This window comes from Equus przewalskii, chromosome 9 (assembly GCF_037783145.1).
Source record: "Equus przewalskii isolate Varuska chromosome 9, EquPr2, whole genome shotgun sequence".
Taxonomy (NCBI): Eukaryota; Metazoa; Chordata; class Mammalia; order Perissodactyla; family Equidae; genus Equus; species Equus przewalskii.
The window spans coordinates 36,037,066-36,053,523 of NC_091839.1; positions in this window are offsets into that span (position 1 = coordinate 36,037,066).

A 16,458-nucleotide genomic window follows, 5' to 3' on the forward strand; every position below is an offset into this window, starting at 1 on the left:
CTCTTCTATCTGTTTCCGTTATCTCAGTGAGGCCACTAATCCTTGCTCCAGACATAGAAGGCTCTTCTGAATTCTACTGACATTTGATATGGAGTAAGTTCTTCTAGTATTCATTTATTCAGTCATTCACTCAACAAATATTTATCGAGTTTCCTCTTTGTAGCTGCTAGACACTGAACTAAGTGGTGGGGATACAATACTATTTTCTGCACTAAGGGATTATAGTCTGGGGGGAAGGAAGAAATTCATCAAATACTCCTACCAAAGGGGATATAGTCACACATAGATAAAAAGGAGCCAGGGAGGAAACAGGGGCCATGAGGGTGCAACCTAGAAACCCAACCAAAAGAACTTTCCCAGAAGAAGGGGAAAAGAAGTCCCCCCTCCAGGCTCATACAAAGGTGGAAGCGGCTAGTTCCAGAAGCTTCAGCTGGTGGGCTGCAGCAGTGGGTGCAGCAAACACAGCTTTGGAAGCGGACCCCTGAGACAGGGTGGGAACCAGACCATGCAGGGGCCTGGTAATGGGGCTGGGGTGGAGGCGGCTCCCTTTTCATTAAACCATCTGGTTAACAGGAAAAAAGATCAGTGCACTGTTTGGACTACAATGTGATAATTAATGGCCATAGTAGACTTACTGACCAAGTAAATTTTGAATTCCTCTTGTAGGGGGTGATAGAAATTGGCTTGTTGATATGGCTATTGTTTAGCACAAAAGCAGTATCTGAAATTAGTCCCAAAGCATGATAGGTTTTTCTTTCTTTAGCTATCCACATGAGACTATTTTTTAATTGTATCAAATGTCACCAGGATGATATCCTTTTATCCACCATCCAAATAGAATATTATGTTTTCAACCAAATTTAGCAACCGGAAAATTTTTATATATTTAGGGATGAAATTTATCTGAAATAGCAATACCAAAAGTGCGTATGTTCTACAGAGGGCTTTTCTGAGCTGGCCTTTTGCAGAAGACTTGTCTGTACATGCCTGGCTCATCTCCCTCCAGAAGATGAAAATAATATCTAATCCTGGAATAGGAACAGTTTCAGGGCTGACTATACCCCATCCCCGACTCTTTTCTCTTGGAAAGCAAAACTTTACATTTCCACACAAACAACAGCCAGTTAGCAGGCACAAATGCCAAGTGGGAAATTAACTTAGAGTGGGTGAGACAGACTACTAAAATTTTGACTATCCTGCTAAATTTAGTCAAGGAAGATCCATCTATGCCAATTTCAAATGGTGTCCAGGAGCTGCTTGATCACACATTTCAGCAAAAGACTGAAGACTAAAATAGAGAAAGGAAATATAGTTATTCCCTGTATCTAAATGTGCTTCTAATTAAGGTGTCTATCCACAGCCTGCTTTACAGAAGAAATAAATGGCTCTTTTTGGCTGGACAATGTTTACTATATTTTGTGATGAATTCACTCTGGCTGGCTGACTCTCTCCTTCACTTAGCCATAAAGACCCAGATGAGCTGGGGCTGCAGAAGGGGAAGGAAATTCAGAACTGCCATTATGTCATTGGGGAATCCCACCAGGAATTTTTTGTGTGAATTTAAGGTCAATATTAAAATGAATCAGGATAAATTTGTCAAATGTATTAAGCGAGCTCCTTCTTCTACAGCGCTTCTCCCTCGAGCTGTGGTTCTGTTCCAAGGGATGCTTTGTCAATACAATTAACAATTTCTTTAAGCAAATACATTTCTTTCACGCTTCAACAACCACCAGCATAAACAATAATGTTAGAAATAAGTGATTACACAGGTGTGACCTTGATTTGGAGATTTTGAAAATGATATTTGCATTATTCTATTTTAGCAACAATCAGCACATTGAATGTGTGTTCAGTTGTTTTGCACATTGCCAGCACTATACAACGACGGCTTTGAAATCAGGACTCAAATAAATGTGTAGTTCTGCCCCTGACTTTCTGCATAACCTTGACAAAGACATTTACCATGTCTTGGCTCAGTACCTCTATCTGTAAAACAGGGATGGAAATATTGACTTTACTAATAGGGCTATGGTTCAGATTAGTTATCCCAGCTTTGCAAACTGCTTTCAAAAATCATCAGGCTGAAAAAATCACACTCAAGCAAAGGATGTACTTACTTATTCTGCCCATCGTTCTAAATACCATCCTTTCCCACTCAAATCATTCCTGCTGCCACATACTAGATTCCCTCAGGTGAGAAAATGGCCCAATGGTAGATATCATGAGGCATCCCTTCTGAAACAATACCATAAAATACAAGGCAATACATAAAATAATAAATAAAATAAAGTTAGATTCTGACACTAACAGCCTGTTTTTATTAAGACTACACTGAGTTTTTTACATTTCCGGTTTTTGTATTATGTCAATATTGTTATCACACTCATCATCATCAATGATGTTTATTGAGTGTTAACCAGGTGCCAGGCACTGTGCTAGGCTCTTTAACATGGACTGCCCCATTTAATCCTCACAACAATTCAATGAGTAAAGTATTGTCATTATTATTCACATTTTACTGGTAAGATAGTTGAGGCTTACAGGAATCCAATAACTTGAAGTCACACGACTTGTAAGAGCAGAACTATAGCTCACACTTGCTTCCAACCCCAGAGGCTCAGCTTTTCATAACTTCACTACATTCCCATTAGGCTAATCTTCATGACTAAATTACTCAGCAACCAAAAGTGGTATTAAAATTTAATGCAATTATGGAAAGGAAGAAGATGTCAAGAAGCTGATATTATCACAGGTGTAGAAAATTCCCCAAATTAAAGCAGGTTTTTATTTAAAAGAGTCAAATAAACCTATACTAAGCTGAAAGGAGGAAAGTCGACCCTAAGAGAGAATAAGCTATTTCTTCCAATCAAACAGTAGCAGTATGAATAGAATATAGCTTTATATTGAATATATCTGACATATTACTTTTTCACATGTCCCTAAATTATTTAAAAGTATAATTACTGCTTTTAAAATAAATCTTAAATCTGTAAAGGATGCTTAAAAAGATATTGCATTAAGTTGAACATTAAAGTAGATGAATTCTAAATTTCCTTCTGTCTTAAAAGTTCAATGATTCTCTGAATGATGAAAATATAAATGAATTGAACAGCACTGTGCTGGGCATGTACTGTGTGAGGTCACTTCCACATTTCTCATGGAAGTTTTTTAAAACCTCTCTACTCTGCATTAGTCCCCTGCAATCACTCAGAATTCCTTCTTCTCCCTAGGTAACTTTCATTCATACTTAGATGAGGAGATAATTTGTCATCTACACCAGGGTATTTTTAACACTGAAAGGGGACTCTAAAAATTGAACTTATATATTGTTCTGGAAAAAAATTTATTTATTGACTAAAACTTTTTTTTATTATATTGATGGATTTTATAACTAGTTCTGCTTAGAAGCTATGTTCAAAATTAAAATTCTTTATGAAAATAAAAATTACATGGGTATTTAAAGTAAATTTTTCAAAACTTTATATTGATTATCTGAATATTAAAAATAATATAAGCAGAATAATTAACCAGTGTCTGAGCTACATCTGTTCCAAATACTGCATTACTAGTATTTTTCTTTAAAAAAGTAAATATTCTATCATTTCTTTTCACGAAATTACCTGCAATCTTCAAGATGCATAACATTTATTCACAGTTTATATATTTGAAATTGTTAACACTTTCAATGGACTCTTCTCTGTCAATCATAACAATTTCCATCTAATAAGTTCTCTAAATTTATGATCCTTTTAAATGTTTCCTCTGATTTAGATGCTGCAAAATTTTAGTCTTCCTCAAGTTTATTCTATTCTGGCAAAGAATGCAAATTCATTGTTAGGACATAATTCTCCAAGGGTTTCTCACATTATTGCATTCCAAGTGACAAGTGACTGTCTTTTGTTCCAGACAATCTTTTCAAGGATGTTTTTCCTTGGAAGATAGAGATAATGTCTCCTTTCAGAGCAAAGGGCAAGTTGTTTTACAGTCTTAGAAGATAAAGATAGTATCTCCCTCTGGAGCAAAGTTTAGGCATACTTCCTGACCATTATAAAAGATTCAGGTCCGCTAAAGTCAAAGGTTCTCTCCTGTAACACAACTCACTGTGTGTGCAGGTGTCATCTGGTGCTCTTTGCATCAGATATGGGAACTGGGGCTCAGGGAATCCAAGCAAACAATGCCAATACTCTGGCTATTACTATTGCTGCAAGTACAAACTAGCCTTCATCTCTGACCCAGGAGTCTTAAATCTACCATGATCCACGAAACTCTGGCAGGCTAACATGAGTTTGAAAATAAGGTTAAACCTCAGATTTGTCACAGTTCTTGCCAGTTTGTGTGATGAGAATGGGATGCTGATAGAGTCATGAGTTGTGGTACAGAAAGAGGGAGGATCTTCTGGGCCAAGTAAAGGAATTTAAGGGAAGTCCATAATATTGGTAGTGAATGTGCTGACCAAATTGGTCAACTCGGCAATAAGTGGTCCTCCAATTTATCGTCTCTTAAAGAGAAAGAATTGAGGAGGTGGTTGTAGACTGAATACTGGGAAATCAGTTCAAAGACAGCTGGCAAAGTTGCCTAGGTTGTTGTTAACTCTCATCCACATGGGTGGGCTTTCTTACTAATGGGCTGTCAAGCTAAAGTCCTCCACATTGTAACAACTGGTACTAAGATTGATCCTGGATGTGTAGAAGGTTTCATCCCAACGGTTACAGAGGTGAGCACCCACATGGAGTACGAAAGGAGGCAAATTTTCAACCACTGTGACAGAAAACAGACTAATTGGTAGTGCTCTGGCTGGATCAGCTGGGAGACAAGGCTGTGGTCTGCCTAATGATTGTTAAGGAAGAATGGCAACAGCTGGGACATCCAACGTCTCAGCCCCTCCTGCAGGCTATCAAGCCAAACTTAGGTCCATTCAGAGTAGACAAAGGGCTCAGAGTTTTTTCAGTGGGTATTCGCTGCTATGGGGGACCTTTAACCCTCTTGGAGAGATTTCCCTGAGACAGACAAACTCCTAGGGGAAACTACACCTGAGTCATTGACTAGTATTCAGGCTTTTACTGCCCAGGGTGGGTTTATAAAGCTGATGAAGGTGAATCAATGGAGAACGAGAAACTAACTCAAAAGATTCTAAGTGTATTCTTACGGTCAGACCCATTGCCCTAGAAAACTCCCCTAGCCCTTATGTTAAAACTGGGTAAAAACTTGAGATGTTATCATGATAGTGGGGCAGCAATTGACCCAGATTAAAGCAGACTTCTTTTTAAAAAGTTATTATTGTGTGAGTCAGCACAAGTCACCAAAAAGCACAAACCCCACAGCCCTAGCCCAAACAGAATGTGGCTGCGGCTGCTAAATCAAGGCATCCTAAGGCAGAAAGGGACAGTCTCGCATGCAAATAATGACCTTGCCACTCAACATGGGACTCTGGAGCGGGGAGAGAGGCAAAGCATTGGAAGTTTGGTTGAGCTACCAGCAGCAGCTACACTCCTTGAAATCAAACATAAATATAAAGCCTTAATTTCATGGAGCTGCTCTCTTCCTATGTGCTCCCTGATCCCTTCCTCTCCCTCTACCCTGACCTTAGTTGTTTTAAGGAGAAAAATGATCAGTGGTGGAGCTGAGGTCTCTTGCTGCCCAAAGGCAAATCAAAGCCTAAACACACCCATTGGAGCATCCTGGGGTGTTTCAAGGTGGGAGGGATTTAAAGTTGCATGGCTATCTTGGCTATCGGCAACCTAGAACTATCCTACTTGACCTACGGAAGGAAAAGGCTCTTAGATTTGGCTAACGGGGTTTGGGCTGGGTTCACAAGTGGGGAAGAAAAGAAAGTACTTTGTGGCACCTTGGGGAACTTTGGGCCAATTCAATATACTGTTGCTATTTCTTCTACATCTGAATGTATGGTAAGAATTGAAGTGTTACATGCTTGTACTTCCCTATCCCATAAATGCCAGAAAGAAGTCATCCAATTGGGAATAGCCACACAGAGAGAAGTGATAAAGGACCTGTAAATTCCTCCTCAAATCATCTCCCTGTCCCCTCCCAGGTGGTCTAACAGGAATAGTATAGTATCCCAGGAAGAAAAGGAGAAATCCCAGCCTCTGAAGCCCTTACTTAAAGATAGCGGGGGTAGTAAGAGATGCAATGTCTCAATATAACAGCCGTATATGGCCAGTGAAAAAGGCCCCTGGGAGCTTGTTGTTACTAAATTCAACTGTTGTTCCCAAAGCCCTGGCTGTTACAGACATTGTGACTCTCACTGAAGCCACTGCACAAATGATGGCACTTGGCACGATGTCTTAGACATTGCCAACACCTTCTTTTCCAGCACACTGGAACCCTAGGACCAAAATCAATTCACACTCATGAAGCGAGTCCTCCAATATACAATTGTAGTATTCCCCAATGGGTATGTAAACTCTAGCATTTGCACCAGTGCATGAGTCAGGATTAGTACAAATACCTCTACCCTCTGATGTCCAAAGCTTTCACTATGTAGATAATATTCTGTGATTGATAAATGAGAAGGCTCAGTTTTAGCTACTCTAACTGCAATGTTACCACATTTCTGTCAGCAGGGGTGGCTGATAAATCCTGGCAAGATTCACGGTTCTGGGACTCTGAGTAAAGTTTCGTTGGTGGAATTGCAATGTTCAATGCCTTGGTAGTCAAGGAAAACTGCTGTCTCTGGCCTTCAACTGCCAAAAAAGAAGAACAACATCTTATTGGACTCTTTGGTATTGGAGACAGGATGTGCCTCATTTGGGCATTCTACTTGGGTGTCCGTCTCAGCTAACTCACAAATTAGTGTCCTTCGAGTGGGAGCCCAAACCCACAGGTTGCATTGGAAACTGTCCAGCAAACTGGGGCAGGCTCTCAACCTTTGGGGCCTCACAGTCCTAATAACCCTTCTGAGCTGCAGGTCCCTGTGCCTGGTGATTTTTCCAATTGAAGCCCCTGGTAAAGATAGGATTCCAACCAAAAGTTGTCCCTTGTAGTTTTAAATCTGTCACCTCCCTGACATGGCTACCCAAACACTCTAGTTTGCTACTGAGCACTTGTTGAAATTGAACAACCGACCCATGGAGGCCTTGTAATTCTCCAGGGCCTGAGATTCTCATTTTGGGGTGGATCAACTCATACTCAGTGAACATGAGAAGGGGCTAACAAGCCTTGATTGTCATGTGGAAATTGTATATTCAAAAACAAAGCTGACATCCAACATATATATATATATATATATATATATATATATATATATATATATAAAACATATATATATATATATATATAAAACAAATCCCAGCTTTATATAAAAAAAAAATTGATAGCTATTTCTTTGGAGGAAACTTTATCCCCACTCTACCACCTGAAGGAAACTGCTGACTCATTGGGTCCCTCACTCAATTCACTGAGGTTCACCTCAGTGCCTGGGCCTAGTTCCCTCATGGTTTGGCTAAGCTGAAACCTAATGGTATCCACTGAGCTGCATGGCTTTTCAACCTTTTTCTTTTTTTTTAAAGATTGGCACTTGAGCTAACATCTGTTGCCAATCTTCTTTCTATTTCTTCTTCTTCTTTTCCCCAGAGCCCCCCAGTACATAGTTGTATATCCTAGTTGTGAGAGCCTCTGGTTGTGCTATGCAGGATGCTGCCCCAGCAAGGCCTGATGAGCAGTGCCATGTCCGAGCCCAGGATCCCAACCGGCGAAACCCCAGGCCACTGACATAGAGCATATGAACTTAACCACTTGGCCATGGGTCCGGCCTGAACTTTTCAACCTTAACACCAGCTAATCAAACTGAAAATGGACATGGTCGTTTCACTCAGTAGGTTGAACTCAAGGCCATTCTCATAGCTTGAGCCAATATCTTTTTGGTGAACTTTGTTGGCTGTTCATCAATTTTGGGTTATTGCCAATGGCCTGTCTGTTTGGTCTATCACTTGAAAAGCTACAGACTGACTGATTAAAGACAACCTTATAGTTTACATTCCAGTTAAATAGACAATTGTGTCATTTACTATTTATTAAATAATCTATCCTTTTCCCACTAAATTGAATCCTGACTCATAAAACATAAAATTCTCATTACCCTGAGATTTCAAATTATGTGTCTCGCCCTATGCCCATATTGATTAAGGTATGTTGAACATCTGATAAGGAAATTTCTCCATCATTCTCAATCCATTTCACACTTTTTTTCTGGCTATTTTGAGGCATTTATTCTTTTATTTTCACTTAAAGATGATTTTATCTAATGTCCCCAAAATTTTGTTAATGGAATTTCATTAAAATTACACATTTATTTTAGAAAGTTGAGATATTAAATAATAATTAGTCTTTCCATTTGAGATGTTTTTCCATTTGCTCAAATCTTCTTAGTATGTATTTTAATAAAGCTATAGTTTTCTTTATGTCTTGTGTTTTTCTTACCAAATTTTTGCCAATTTTCAAAATTATTTTCATCGTGTGTATATGAGTGTTTATTCAGTATGTGTGACTGTTATGAGTGAAATATTTCCCCCATTTCCATTTCTAGGTCTTTCTTGCAAGAGTAGAGGAAAACAATTTTGCTTACACTTTGTTCAGTTACCTTATCATATTTCCTTATTAATTTTAGTGGTATTTTACTAGAAGCTCTTTGGTTTTCAAGAAATACAATCTGCAAAATGTTCATTTATCTCTTTTTTTCAACATTAATGTTTCTTTCATTTTCTCATTGTATCATAATTGCTAGCTACTCCAAAAAATTGTATGGTAGTAACAATGATAGTAGGAATCTCTGGTTACAGAGATTTATAGCATAGTGCTAAGGGCATAATTTCTAGGGCACAACTGCAACTCTGAATCACAAGTTCACCACTTGATGTCTGTGTGTTCTTAGGCAAGTTACTTAACCTCTATATACCTCAGTTTTCCCATCTTTAACGTGGGGATTATAATAGTATCCATTGCATATGATTTTTGTGAGAATTGCTATCTGTAAAGTGCCTAGAACTGTCCTTGCACACAGTAAGCACTATAAAAGTGTCAGCTATTATTTTTTTCTTGATTTAATTGAAAGTTTTAGTGCTTTGCTGTTTAGAAGGATATTTGCTGTAGACGTATGGTAAAACATGGTAGTACTTTTTTTTAATTTTTAATTTTTTAAATTGTGGTAACATTGGATTATAACATCATATAGCTTTCAGATGTACATTGTAATATATTTTGAATTCTGTGTATATTACATCATGTTCACCACCCAAAAACTAATTATAGTCCATCCCCTCACATGTGAGCCTCATCACCCCTTTTGCGCTCCCCTCTCCTTCCCCTCTGGTAACCACCAATCCAATCTCCATTGCTATGTATTTGTTTGTCATTGTTTTTATCTTCTACTTATGAGTGAGATCATACGGTATTTGACTTTCTCCTTGTGACTAGTTTCACTCAGCATAATACCCTCAAGGTCCATCCATGTTGTCACAAATGGCCAGATTTCATCATTTCTTATGGCTGAGTAGTATTCCATTGTATATGAATACTAAAACTTTATCCATTAGTCCCTTCATGGGCACCTAGTTTGCTTCCAAGTCTTGGCTATTGTGTATAATGCCGCAATGAACATAGGGGTGCAAGTATCTTTATGCCTTTGTGTTTTCAAGTTCTTTGGATAAATACCCAGCAGTGGAATAGCTGAATCACATGGTATATCGATCCTTAATTTTCTGAGGCTACTCCATACTGCTTTTCATCATGGCTGCACCAGTTTACACTCCCACCAGGAGTGTACAAGGGTTCCCTTCTCTCCACATCCTCTCCAACATTTGTTGTTTTCTGTCTTGTTAATTATAGCCACTCTGACTGGAGTGAGGTGATATCTCATTGTAGTTTTGATTTGCATTTCCCTGATAGCTAATGATGTTGAGCATCTTTTCATATGCCTGTTGGTCATCCGTATATCTTCTTTGGAGAAATCTCTGTTCAGAACTTTTGCCCAGTTTTTTAACTGGTTTGTTGGGTTTTTTTGTTGTTGAGATGCATGAGTTCTTTGCATATTTTGAATGTTAGCCCCTTATCTGATATGTGGTTTGCAAATATCTTCTCCCAATTGTTAGGTTGTCTTTTCCTTTTGTTGATGGTTTCCTTTGCTGTGCAGAAGGTTTTTAGTTTAATGTAGTCCCATTTGTTCATTTTTTCTTTTGTTTCCTTTGCCCAGTCAGACATGGTACTTGAAAATATGCTGCCCAGACCAATGTCAAAGAGCATACTGCCTATGTTTTCTTCTAGAAGTTTCATGGTTTCAGGTCTTACATTCAAGTCTTTAATCCATTTTGAGTTGATTTTTGTGCATGGTGCAAGGGAATGGTCTACTTTCATTCTTTTGCATGTGGCTGTCCAGTTTTCCCAACACCATTTATTGAAGAGACTCTCCTTTCTCCATCGTATGCTCTTGGCTCCCTTGTCAAATATTAGCTGTCCATAAATGTGTGGGTTTATTTCTGGGCTCTCAATTCTGTTCCATTGATCTGTGTGTCTGTTTTTGTGCCAGTACCATGCTGTTTTGGTTACTGTGGCTTTGTAGTATATTTTGAAATCAGGGAGTGTGATAGCTGCAGCTTGGTTCTTTTCTCTCAGCCATCCTTTGGCTATTCTGGGTCTTTTGTTGTTCCATATAAATTTTAGGATTCTTTGTTCTATTTCTGTGAAAAATGTTGTTGGAACTTTGACAGGGATTGCATTGAACCTATAGATTGCTTTAGGAAGTATGGACATTTTAACTATGTTAATTCTTCCAATCCAAGAGCACAGAATATCTTTCCGTTTCTTTGTGTCTTCTTCGATTTCTCTCAACGTTTTATAGTTTTCAGTATACAGATCTTTCACCTCTTTGGTTAAGTTGATTCCTAGGTATTTTATTCTTTTTGTTGCAAGTGTAAATGGGACTGTAATCTTAATTTCTCTTTCTGTTACTTCATTGTTAGTGTATAGAAACGCAGCCCATTTTTGTATCTTGATTTTCTATCCCACAACTTACTGTATTCATATATTGTTACTAAAAGTTTTTTAGTGGATTCTTTAGAGTTTTCTAGATATAAAATCATGTCATCTGCAAAAAGTGACAGTTTCACTTCTTCTTTTCCAATATAGATCCCTTTTATTTCTTTTTCTTGCCTGACTGCTTTGGCTAGGACTTCCAATACCATGTTAAATAAGAGTGGTGATGGTGGGCATCCTTGTCTGCTTCCTGTTCTTAGAGGGATAGCTTTCAGGTTTTCTCCATTGGGAATGATATTTGCTGTGGGTTTGTCATATATAGCCTTTATTATGTTGAGGTATTTTCCTTCTATACCCATTTTATTTAGAGTTTTCATCATAAATGGATGCTGTATCTTGTCAAATGCTTTTTCTGTGTCTATTGAGATGATCATGTGATTTTTATTCTTCATTTTGTTAAAGTGGTGTATCACATTGATAGATTTCTGAATGTTGAACCATCCCTGCATCCCTGGAATGAAACCCACTTGATCATGGTGTATGATCTTTTTAATGTATTGTTATACTCGATTTGCTAGTATTTTCTTGATGATTTTTGCATCAATGTGCATCAGTGATATTGGCCTGTAATTTTCTTTTTTTGTGTTGTCCTTGTCTCAGTTGGTATCAGGATAATGTTGGCTTCATAGAATGAGTTAGGAAGCCTCCCCTCCTCTTTATCTTTTTGGAAGAGTTTGAGAAGGATAAGTATTAAGTCTTTGAATGTTTGGTAGAATTCACCAGAGAAGCTATCTGGTCCTGGACTTTTATTTTTTGGGAGGTGTTTGATTGCTGTTTCCATCGCCTTACTGGTGATTGCTCTATTCAAATTCCCTACATATTCTTGGTCCAGTTTTGGAAGGTTGTATGTTTCTAAGAATTTATCCATTTCTTCTAGATTATCCAATTTGTTGGTGTATAGCTTTTCATAGTATTCTCTTATTATCTTTTGTATTTCTGAGGTGTCCATTGTATTATCTCCTCTTTCATTTCTGATTCTATTTACTTAAGCCTTCTCTCTTTCTTTCTTGGTGAGTCTAGCTAAGGGTTTGTTTATCTTTTCAAAGAACCAGCTTTGGTTTCATTAATTTTTTCTATTTTTTTTAGTCTCTATTTCATTTATTTCTGGTCTGATTTTTATTATTTCCTTCCTTCTGCTGATTGGGCTTTGTTTGTTCTTCTTTTTCCAGTACCTTTAAATGTGCTGTTAGATTGTTTATTTGGGATTTTTCTTCTTTGTTGAGTTAGGCCTGAATTGCTATAAACTTCCCTCTTAGAACCGCTTTTGCTGTCTCCCACAGATTTTGGCATGTGGTATTTTCATTTTCATTTGTCTCCAGGAGTTTTTTTATTTCTCCTTGATTTCTTCATTGACCCAATTGTTGTTCAGTAGCATTTTGTTTCATTTCCACATTTTTGTGGCTTTTCTGGTTTTATTCCTGTAGTTGATTTCTAGTTTCACACCTTTGTGGTCAGAAAAGATGCATGGTATTATTTTGATCTTCTTAAATTTATTGAGACTTGTTTTGTGGCCTAATATGTGACCAATCTTGGAGAATGTTCCATGTGCATTTGAAAAGAATCTGTATTCTGCGGTTTTTGGATGGAATGTCCTATAGAGATCCACCAAGTCCATCTGGTCAAATGTGTCACTTAAGGCCAGTGTTTCCTTATTGATCTTCTGTTTGGATGACCTATCCATTGGTGTAAGTGGAGTGTTAAAGTCCCCTACTATTATTGTGTTACTGTCTATTTCTCCTTTTATGTCTATTAGTAATTGCTTTATATATTTAGGTGCTCTTATGTTGAGTGCATAGATATTTCCAAGTGTTATACAAGTCTTATATTTTCTTGTTGGATTGTTCCCTTTACCATTATGCAGTGCCTGTCTTTGTCTCTTGTTACAGTTTTTGTTTTAAAGTCTATTTTGTCTGATATAAGTATTGCTACCCCTGCTCTCTTTTCGTTGCCATTTGCATGGAATATCTTTTTCGATCATTTCACTTTCAGTTTGTGAGTGTCTTTAGGTCTGAAGTGTGTCTCTTGTGTGCAGCATATACATGGGTCTTGTTTTTTAATCCAATTGGCCACCCTATGCCTTTTGATTGGAGCATTTAGTCCATTGACTTTTAAAGTAGCTATTGATAAATATGTATTTATTGCCATTTTGTTAGTTTGTTTTTTCTGGGTGTTTTAGTAGTTCTTTTCTGTTCCTTTCTTTTTCTCTTGCTCTCTTCCCTTGTGGTTTGATGGCTGTCTTTAGTAATATGTTTGATTTCTTTTGTCTTACTTTTTTGTTTACTTATTATAGGTTTCTGATTTGTGATTAACATGAGGATCCTATTTAAGATTCTACGTATATAACAGTCTATATCGAGTTGATAGACTCTTTAGCTTGACCTCTTTCTAAAAGCTCTACTTTTTCACTCCTCTCCTCCCACATTTTATGTTTTTGAAATCATATATAGTCTCTTTTTTAGTGTGTGTCTATCCATTACCCTCTTATCATTGAAATAGGTGATTTTAGTACGTTTGTCTATTAACCTTCATATTATCTTCACAGGTAGTTGATCTGTTACTTTTACTATATTTTTATCTTTACCAGTGATTTTATTGCCTTGGTTTTTTTGATAATTTTTTTAATCTCTATTTGTGGCCATCACTTTCCCACTTAAATAAGTCCCTTCAGTATTTCTTGTAGAACTGGTTTCTTGGTGATAAACTCCTTTAATTTTTGCTTGTCTGGGAAGCTCTTTATCTCTCCTTCCATTCTGAATGACAACCTTGATAGCTAGAGTATGTTTGGCTATAGGTTTTTTCCTTTTAGCACTTTAAATACGTTGTGCCATTCTCTTCTCACCTGTAGGGTCTTGGCTGAGAAGTCTGCTGATAGTCTTATGGGCTTTCCTTTGTATGTCATTGTGGCCTTTCTCTTGCTGTTTTTAGGATTCTCTCTTTATCTTTTAATTATAATGCATCTTCTTGTGGGCCTCTTTGGGCTTATCTTGTTTGGAGCTCTCTGTGCTTCCTGTACTTGGGATGTCTGTTTCCTTCCTTAGGTTAGGAAATTTTTCAGCTACTATTTCTTCAAATAAATTTTCTGCCCCCTTGTCTCTCTCTTCTCTTTCTGGGCACCTATAATCTGAATGTTAGCATGCTTGATATTTTCCCAGAGTTCCTTTAAACTGTTCTCATTCTGTCTAACTCTTTTTTCTTTTCTCTGTTCCGTTTGGGTGATTTCCTCTAGTCTTTCATCTAGCTCGCCGATCTGTTCTTCTGCATTCTCTGGTCTGTTATTGAGTCCCTCTAGTGAATTTTTCATTTCCAGCATTGTATTCTTCATTTCTGATTGGGTTTTTTTTTATATATATCTTCCAGTTCTTTGCTGATGTGCTCATTGTGTTCATCCACTCTTCTCCCCATATCTGTGAGCATCCTCATGATATTTTGTTTGAACTCTTTGTTGAGAAGTTCACTTATTTCTGTTTCATTTCATCCTTTATCTGGGGTTTTGTCCTGTTCCCTTGCTTGGAAAGTATTCCTTTGTCTCCTCATTATGCCTCTTTCTCTGTGTTTATTTCTATGTATTAGGTGAGTCAGCTATGTCTCCTGATCTTGGAGAAGTGGCCTCATGTCTGAGATGCCTTATGAGGCCCAGCAGTGTGCTTCCCTCTTGTCACCAGTCCAAATGATCCAGGAGTGACCCTTTTGTGGGCTGCTTGTGTCCTTCTGCTGTGGCAGGGTTGCTCTTACTTCAGGTACCCAGGGAGTCTAGTCTTTCCTTCCCTGGCCAGCCATTTGTAAATCTGGTTTGCGGAGCCTCAGCACCGTTGGCTACAAAGTCTACCTGCAAACTCCTATTGCAGTTTTCCTCTTAATTGGGTTGGTACCCAGTGTAGCCAGTTGCTAGGCTCAGGGGCTTACAGTTGCTATAGGCCTCAGGCCTACAAGGCTGTTGGCAGTTCTCTTAGGAGTGCAGCTGAGTGGGGCTGGCCCTTGCCACTGGGAGCACGCAATTGTTTCAGGATTTGGAAGGTGGGGCTGACCCTTTTTATGGCTATTTCTGAAGCACAGGTCTGCCACTGATAAGCCTCACCCCCCACAGAACCACACACACCGTCAACACTGTCCTGGTGTGTGCACCCTTCCAAACCCCCTGGAGCATACCCCAATGCCTCACTGCAGAGGCCTCCACCTCTCCACCAGTGCCCCCCACAGTTCACCTGGTCCTCACACAGGCCCTGCCCCATAGAGGTGGACACACTTGCCTGCCTGTAGAGGATCAAGGCACCAGTCAATGCAGGCTGAAAAGTAGCTTGAGGGCTTGCTGTTAGGTGGGGCCGGTCCCTGGGGTAGCTGCCTGCCCTGGCTGAACTGGATGAAATCTGTGCTCTAGTGGGTATGGCAGACCCCTGGGCCAACAGGCCAAGGGAAGAATCTCAATGGCCCCCACCAATATCTCAGTCTCTGGAGAGGTCCCTCCTCTCACAAAGATGCTCCCAGAGCCCACCAGGTGAGTCTCTTTTCACCAAAGCACTGTCAGCCTTCTCTCTGGTGATTTTGGGTTGCTGCAATGAGTGAGTTTGTGCGTGGGCCCTTGAAGACCCGGGTCTTTTAGGCTTTGTCTGATAGGTTTTCTAGGGGTATCCTTGCTGCAGTTAATAGCCAATGAAGCCACACTGTAAGACCCTCATCTCAGTTGGGCTGAGTCTGAAGTACGCTTATAGCAGTATCAGCCCCACTCTGGACCTCACTCCTCCAGGGAGGGCTGCGTACCTTAGGGTGGGTCCTGCCTGGCCAGCTGAGAAGCTCTGCTGCTCCCAAAGGCGGCTTTTTTCCTCCCCAGGAGGAATTTCTGCCTCTTCCACCTTAGTCAGGACTGTCCCTTTATGTGGGGGTTCTTTTCACCCAATTTTCAGTTTTCTATCCAGGGTAATTTTTCCAGAAATAGTTGTAACCTGGTTGTGTTCATGTGAGGAGATGAGTTCAGAGTCTGCTCACACTACCATCTTGACGAGATCCCCATGGTAATACTTTTAAGCAGTTTCTTTTCCAGTTTTACTGAGTTTTTATTATTAAAAACTCCTTTATAGTATTAAAATCCTTTTTAGCAACTTTTTATATGATTACATGGTCATTTTCTTCTTAAATTTACTGACATTAGTAACGGATTACACTGATATTGAATCACCTTTGAATTTCTGAGTTACTTCTTAGAAATAATGTATTTTTTGATACATTATATTTGCCAATATTTTATTTAGAATGTTTGCGTATACTAATAAATAAGTTTGTTTTGTTTGGGGTACTATATTGGTAACTGACAAAGTTTTGTTATTAAGTGTGTGAGATTTATAAAATAAATTAGGAATGTTTCTAGCTTTTTCTGTGGTCTGAAATAGTTTAAGTAACCTGCAATAAACTCTTCTTTAAAGG